Below are 8,210 nucleotides of genomic sequence, written 5' to 3'. Positions count from 1 at the left end.
TGTAACAGTGATTTTAATTATTGTCTTTTGCTTTGCTGTTTTTTTCTAATTTTTTAAACAATAAGCAGGGCTTCCCTGGTGGCGCAGTGGTTGAGAGTCCGCCTGCCAATGCAGGGGACGCGGGTTCGTGCCCCGGTCCGAGAAGATCCCACGGAGCGGCTGGGCCCGTGAGCCATGGCCACTGGGCCTGCACGTCTGGAGCCTGTGCTCCGCAGCGGGAGGGGCCCCAGCACTGAGAGGCCCACGTACCGCAAAAAAAAAAAAAAAAAAAAAAGCATGCAATATTTGTATAATCTGGGGGGACAGATATAGAAATACATATCTATGTAAAGAATCTCTTTCCTCTATGACTGTTTTAACCTGTCACAACCAGGCTGGCTTGCCAATTTCCCTTCTGAGTATTTGGGTGGAAGAAGGGAGAGCCTCTCTCAGATTCCCCCTGAGCCCATGAAGGCCCAGCTCTGAGTTGTTCAGGGCTCATAGCTCTGGCTGCTGGCTTGTTAATAACACACAAGGCAGCGCTGCTGGCTGGCTGCTGTGTCCTGTGTCTTCCTGCACGTCTACCGTTGCTGGTTTCATGTGTTGGCCTTTCCCTCTGACATTTTCTTTTCTTTTTTTAATCACCTGCCAGTGCCTCTGACGTTTTAAGCAAAGGGTAAACCTTTAAACTTCCATCGTTGAAACCTGAAACTAGGTAGATAGAGGCTGGGAGGTTTGAGGCCAGAGGGAAGATAGAAGAGCTCCTGGGAGCTGAGACCTAGCTCTCAAGGTCCCAGCTTTGCCTGCAGCCAGCTGTGTGTCCTTGGGCAACTTGGAGAGTCAGTTTCCTCATCTGCAAAGTGATGAGCTTGTGTTAAATCCTCCCTGAGTTTTCTTCCAGCTCCAAAAATGTGGGTCTAATAATAGCACATAATAATGTAATAATAGTAATAATATATAATACAATATAATATATTATATAAACATTGATACTATATAGTATAATAATTTAACAAAAATAATAGAGAAACGGAAGAAAATGTTCCAGCCATGTTGATTTATATATTATACTCTCAATGGAAGTATACACACTAACAGAAGGAGAGAAAAAAATTAGTGTGAGTTTGCAGGCAGTATCCAGAGAATTAATGCAAATATGGTTTAGACCTAGATTAACAGATAATTTCCCTCTTTCAGACTTTTCCATTTGTTGATCAGAGACAACCACATAGCAATTTCCAATTTTTTTAAAACACGTTATGATAATAAGAATGATAATATTGACGGCCAGGGCTTAGAAACAGAGACCTCTCTTCTGGTCAGTAACTGTGTGCATGGCCTGGACATGTCACATCACCTTCCTGGGCCTCATCTCTCTCATTTCTTCTTCACAGGGTCGTCTTGAGCCTCAGATGAAAGCTTGCTTAGTGGCATGGAAAAAGGGGAGCTTGGAGCCAAGAGGTCTAAGCACGATCCTGAGTCTGCCAAGTGTCAGTTAAGTGCGCATAGATGAGTCATTTAACTTTCCAGAGCCTTAGCTTCCTTGCCTGTAAAATGGGCCAAATAATAATAACCCACAGCATTGTTGTGACGTCATGGGTGACAACATACACAAAGTACTTGACTGTTTAGAGAGTGCTAAGCAAATACTGGCAATTAGTACCAGAAGGCATGGAAAAGCACTTTGGACACTTCTAAAGTGCTGTATGAATGGATGTGTGTGATGGTGATAATAAGGATTGATTTACTCAAGAAACAGAGGTCAGGGCTTCCCTGGTGGCGCAGTGGTTGAGAGTCCACCTGCCGATGCAGGGGACACGGGTTCGTGCCCTGGTCCGGGAAGATCCCACGTGCCATGGAGTGGCTGGGTCCGTGAGCCATGGCCGCTGAGCCTGTGCATCTGGAGCCTGTGCTCTGCAACGGGAGAGGCCACAGCAGTGAGAGGCCCGTGTACCACAAAAAAAATAAAATAAAAATAAAATAAAAAAGAAATAGAGGTCAGCATCTACTATGGGCACGGCACCATTTCAGATGCTGGAGCAACCAAAGACAGGTGACAGGGGTACCTAGCTGCAGAGGGAAATGATGAAAAGGAGGAGAAAAAAGGGAAAGAGAGATGTATTTGAGAAGTACATACATGCAGTGATTTATTGGGGGCTTTCCGAAAACTTAATAAAAAACATTGTCAATCAAAATCCTCAGTAAATCTTTAGTTCCCTGAGATGACAGCTTTACCACCCAACAACTGCTCTTTGGTTAATTCCAGTGACTCACTCGTAAATTGCACCCCTCCTGTTTCCATCAGGGTGAAACTTCCACAGAGCAAAGACAGATTAGGGCAACTTACTATGTTAAACAACACAGCCATAAAGAGCAAGCACTGCAACTGCATCAGTAGATGGGCTCTAGCATGCTGTAACCTTGCTGTTTCTCACGCCTGTGCTACCACGTCCACACACATATTCTTGGAATTGCTCCACAAGTCCCAGCAGGCAAGCTTTTGGCTCCACTTTGAGTCCTATCTAGACCCTGAGTTCTAGTCATTTCCTTCCTTGTTTTCAGAATCTGTTGGAAACCACTTGCCTGTGTAAACCCCAGCTTCTGTAAATCATGTCACTTTTCTGTGCCAGTCTCTTCTAATCCATCCTTTGGAACAGCCCTAACCCAACAGTCAGGTGGGTTGGAATCCCCCAAGTCAGTCACTTCTGGAGGGAAATGGGTATTGAACACTGATTGTTGTGAAAAGCTGTGTGTCCCTTTTTTGAGGCCAGCAGAGAAAAAGTTAAGCCTGCTTTCTTTTTCAGAGGGGTGGTTTATTTTTATTTATTTATTTTTTTGCTGTACGTGGGCTTCTCACTGTTGTGGCCTCTCCTGTTGCGGAGCACAGGCTCCGGACGCGCAGGCTCAGCGGCCATGGCCACGGGCCCAGGCGCTCCGCGGCATGTGGGAACTTCCCAGACCGGGGCACGAACCCGTGTCCCCTGCATTGGCAGGTGGACTCCCAACCACTGAGCCACCAGGGAAGCCCAGGGTGGTTTATTTTTAAATGATGCAGTCTGTCTACATCAGCCAGGCTTCTCCTCAATTAAGAGGATAAACTACCAAGTGTCCTCCCTCCCTTTTCCTAATTTATTTCCTTATAGTACTGATCACCCATCCATATTTATCAGATTTGTTTACATAATTATTATCTGCCCATACACAGTTATCCCTACCTAACTAGATCCTAAACTCCACAGAAGCAGTAGCTTTGGCTATTTGCAGTCTTGTTGCTAAGAAGGTCACGGTCCAATGGGGGAATGGAAACATGAACACATAATTATGAAACAATATTGTAAATCCAGCGATGGAGAGATGCTCGGATCAATGTCTCTTTTAGTGACGTCCTCTACTTTCTTTGAATCACCCCCTGAGAGAATGCAAGAAGCCTAGTATCACCCCCTGAAAGAACAAAAGGAGCCTAGTAAATGCTGAATGAATAAATAAGATAAAGGATTCTCTGTTGATCCCTTCTGTAAGGCACTGAAAGGCACCTGCTTTGTGCTAAGAAAAAATACTGCAAATTATAGAGTACAGGAAACCTGGATTGAAAAGTGAGCTTATAAAAAGTGAACAAGTAAAACCAAACCTCTCTGCTCTCATGAAGCTTAGAGAAAGAACACCCAAAATGTGGTAGGGAGAGTGAGGTGGGCTGAGTCTGCCACCAGCTCATAGAGCTTTGGGAAGGTCATTTAACTGTCCCCAGATCTTAATGTCTTCATCCACTGAAGATCAGGATCCTCCCAGCTCTGAGGGAGGATGACAATTGAATGATAGAGATGCCATTTATTGAAAACTTGCTATGTGCCAGACATAGTGCAGACTTTACCTGTATTCATTCTTTTCTTTAATCCTCACCACCCTGTGATGTTATTTTCTCCATTTTACAGATGAGGAAACTGATGTACAGAGAGGCTAGTTAACTTGAACAAGGCTGCAAATCTACTGAGGGGCAGAGCTGAAATTCTGGAAATTTGACTGTACAACCTGAACTTTAAAAAAAAAGTTGTTTTTTTTTTTTTTTTGCCACACCATGCGGCATGTGGGATCTTAGCTCCCTGACCAGGGATCGAACCTGGGTTCTTGACAGTGAGAGCACGGAGTCCTAACCGCGGACCACCAGGGAAGTCCTTAAAAACCTTGTAAAATTATGAATTATATCAGGCACACAAAAGAGTGTATAAAACACATAGGAATATTTTTGAAGAATAAATAACAGAAAAAATTAAATGATCATTCTTGTACCCACTTCCCAAACTTAAGAAATAGAACAATACCTGTGACATCCCTGGGTGACCCTGCTCAGTTGTATTCCCTTATCTCCCTAGGAGAGGTAACCACTTAATTAAATGCTGTGTTAATCATTCCCATGCTTTAAAATGTTTTTGACCCTAAGTATTGTATTGTTAAGCTTTGCTTGCATTTGAACTTCACTTAAATGCAATCATAATACATATATTATTTGACTACTTGCTTTTTTCTCAATATTGTCTACATTAATTTATATTGATACATACAGCTACAGTTCATTCATTTTCATTGTTGCATAGTATTCTATGTGAGAATATACCAAAATTTATTTAGCCATTCTCTCTTGATTACATTGTGTTGTTTGTAGTTTTTGCTATTATCTACAATGCTACTAAGAATGTTTACATACAGGTCTCCCGGGAAGTCTATGTAAGTATATCTCTAGGGCATGAAATGTCTAGGTCAAGGGTATAGGATATTCAATACTACTAAGTAATGCCAAAATGTTATATCAACTTATACGCCCACAAGAAGCATATAAGGTTTCCTATTGTTTCATACCCGTGCCAGTGCCTCATAGTCATACTTTTTAATTCTCCGCCAATATGGTAGTAGGAAAATGATATCTCATTGTGGATTTTGTTTGCATTTCCCTGCTACTGGTGAGATTGAGCACCTTTTCTATTGTTTATTGGTTATGCATATTTCTTTTTCTGAGAAATGTGCATTTTTAAAATTGGGCTGTTTTTCTTGATGATTCATACTAGTTCTTTATATATTATGGATAAAAGCTTCTTAATATAAATATGTCATTAGAAACCCCACAATTCTTGAACTTTGCCCTTCCAGAACTATTCTTTTGCATTTTCAGATTAGAATTAATCAGCACACTCCTTTCTCTTCCAAGCAAATAGAAGTAGAGAGTGATATTTCCTGGCTTTTGAGGCTCAGGACAGGAGAGTTAGCCAGGCTGCCAAACCCATATCCTTCAGAAGAGTTATGTGTACTCACTTACTACCAGAACATATAGATGACTTTTAATATTTGGTGAGTATATCAGTCAAAATTCCATAAGAAACCAAATTTATTCCAGATGGTTCAGATGAAGAGATCTGAATGAAGGCACTACTTGTAGAGGTCTGGGTTAACACAGGAGGGATGTTGCTGCATCCCAAGACTAGCACCAGCAGGAAGCCATTACTTCCTACAGGACGGAGAGGCAGACAGAGGAAATACCATCCTGGGGCGCCATGAAAGCTCGTGATGTGGAGGAGAAGCTACTCAGCAGGTGGGAGGGATTCACAGCTATGGACAGATAAGCATCACCCAAGCAGGAAAGAAGTAGGAAAAAACACCCAACTATTCTCTCCTCCTACCCTCTGACTTCCAGCCAGAGTCTCCCACCAGCTGCATCCAAGTAGAAGCCAGCCAGGAAGAGTTCCTGGGTGATGCAGCCCACAGGGTTAGCCTCCCAGCCACAGGGGAGGGCAGCCAAGGGTGGAAAATGGAAACGGGGAGTGGGAACAGCCAGCAGAGACCACCATGGCAGTGGGATAGGAACCACCTGAGACTTTTTCATAGGAAAAGTGACAAAAGGAAGTGCATGAAGGAAGGCTGCCGAGCCCTAATCATTAGCGTGTAACAGGGATCATTCTCACCATCTTAGCTAAGTTAGCGAGTGTAATGAACATTAAATATAATTCACCGTATAATTTTTAGCTGGTCAAGTTTAATTAAACCAAAATTACATAGTACAACTGGGATGTTTTGAAAAGTAACTGTACAAGGGCAATATCTCCATATATCAGTCTGGGCCTCAGTTGCTTATCAACAGAAAGAGAACAATATCTACCTTATGAGCATGTTCTGAGGATTCAATGACATGGTGTATGTAAAGTGCCTAGCACAAAGCTGGAGCCAGTAGGAATCAAATGTAGTTTGTTTCCACTATCATTACGTGTAATTTTACTCATCTTGCTCTATCTAGCACTGCTACAAATGGCACCTGCTTCTGTGTAGGTTTCCCATTGTGTGGCCCACTATCAACAAGTTCTAGAATATTCTGATCTGATCTAGAACGTTCAGCCTATGTATCTGCATAGAGGTCCACCAAAACCGTAACGACACATCCATTTGAACAATAGTTCACAGATACAAAGCTATTATTGTATGAATACTATTGCACGAATTCTTAGAGGAATCCAGGACTTACTGTTTTAAGTTAAGGAAATTGAGGCTGAAAGACACATGACCCAGACTTTGTGACTCCCAAATATGTCTGCCTCTTACTCCCCCATTATTGCTGTCTATCTACCATTAAGGATTATGTCCCATGTCAGGATATATTTTAGAATTGACCAAAACATGAACTTTAGGTTGAATCAAGTACTCTTTAGGAACTTTACGTTGTAAGTAATTTCTGTGGCTTGTTTTATCTTTTCTGGTGAAAAACTGCTCAGGATCTTGGCTAGTGATTAATGTTTCTTTGCTTTATCAGAAGAGATACAGCCTGAGGGAAAATAGGACCCTACCCTTGAGTTGCTCTGATCTGACTCAACCCATAAGATAGTCTTCTCGGCACTGGGGATGAACACTTGCAGATGCCCTGTCCCCTCCATCGTATCGTAACCCTATAGATATGCCACACTGGAACCCTTTCATCCCATCTCATGATGGGTAAAGTGCCCTTCCTCGGTACCAAATCCTTAAAAGGAAAGAACCGGGCTTTCCTCTCCCCTGTCACTCCCTCATTCAAAGGAGATACCTGAAACCTGAGGCGTGGAAAAGTGAAGTAAGAAAAAGAGAATTTTTTCCAAGGTTTTTAAAGCATCAAATCATGATGTATTTCATTTCTGCCAATTCACATGCAGTCAACCTATAAAATTATACTTAAAAGCCAAGGTTTAAAGCAGACACCTTTGCAAATGTTGGTGCTCTGTGACTTAGGTGGGTCCCTTTCTTATTGCCAGAAACAAAAATAAAAGGGGAAGATAAAGATCAGACTGGGAATATTTTATTAAAAATAAGTTTTAAAATACAGGGACTAGTAGGGTTGGGGCCTGCAAGGTTACATGAGATGAGATGTGGCAAAACCATACAGCTGGGCTGCTCTGGGCGGAAGTGGGGCACAGTGGTCTTGCGCACAGCTTTGGAGTCTGACAGACCCACTCGAGACTCCTGATGCTGCCACTCACCTGCTGCGCCAGGCCTCAGTTTCCCCGTGTAAGGTGGTGCTCACCTCACAGGGTGAGATAACACACGCTCAGGTGCTTAGCACAGGGGTCAGCACATCTGGAGCCCTCCGCAAACTGTCACCGTTGGGATGCCTTCTGCTTTCTTGTCGCTCAGCCTCAATTCATCACACTCGCTTCGGCCGCCCCATTAGTCAGTACAAAGTAAAGCAGAATAGGATGAGCTACCCACTCAAACCAACCCTTTCACGTAAACAAGAGCATATTTAATGTTGCTATTTGGCATGGTTGGAAATCAGCGTACAATAGTCTACAAAAAGGCACTGAAAGTTTTGAAGGGGAAGAAACATAGCCTGAGTCGAGGCAGGAAATATAGATAAACAGCCATGTAGAACATACACTGCATGGATTCTAACACAATGACCCATTTTTGCTTCTTCCCCACCCCTGTCCCCCACCCCCCAGGGCTGGTGGAGGTCTGCTTCATTCCCATAAGCACTTCGCGGCACATCAGCCCAATTCTCGTCCTTCTCTCCAATTCAGTTCAACACAACTTTGTTTCGCTATGCTTCTTTCCCTGAGCTGGGCCCTGGGAACACCGAGATGAACAGGAGGTGGCCCAGCCTTCAAGAATGATCATCTAGTAGGGGAGACAGATGCCAGCGGGCCACTGTTTCTGCCAGGTCCCATTGCTGGGGAGGGTTTACACGTGGATTCCTGTTCTCAGGTGTGAGGGTTCCCAGAGACAGC

Source organism: Pseudorca crassidens, chromosome 4, assembly GCF_039906515.1.
Source record: "Pseudorca crassidens isolate mPseCra1 chromosome 4, mPseCra1.hap1, whole genome shotgun sequence".
Lineage (NCBI taxonomy): Eukaryota > Metazoa > Chordata > Mammalia > Artiodactyla > Delphinidae > Pseudorca > Pseudorca crassidens.
Note: the sequence above shows the minus strand (reverse complement) of the source record.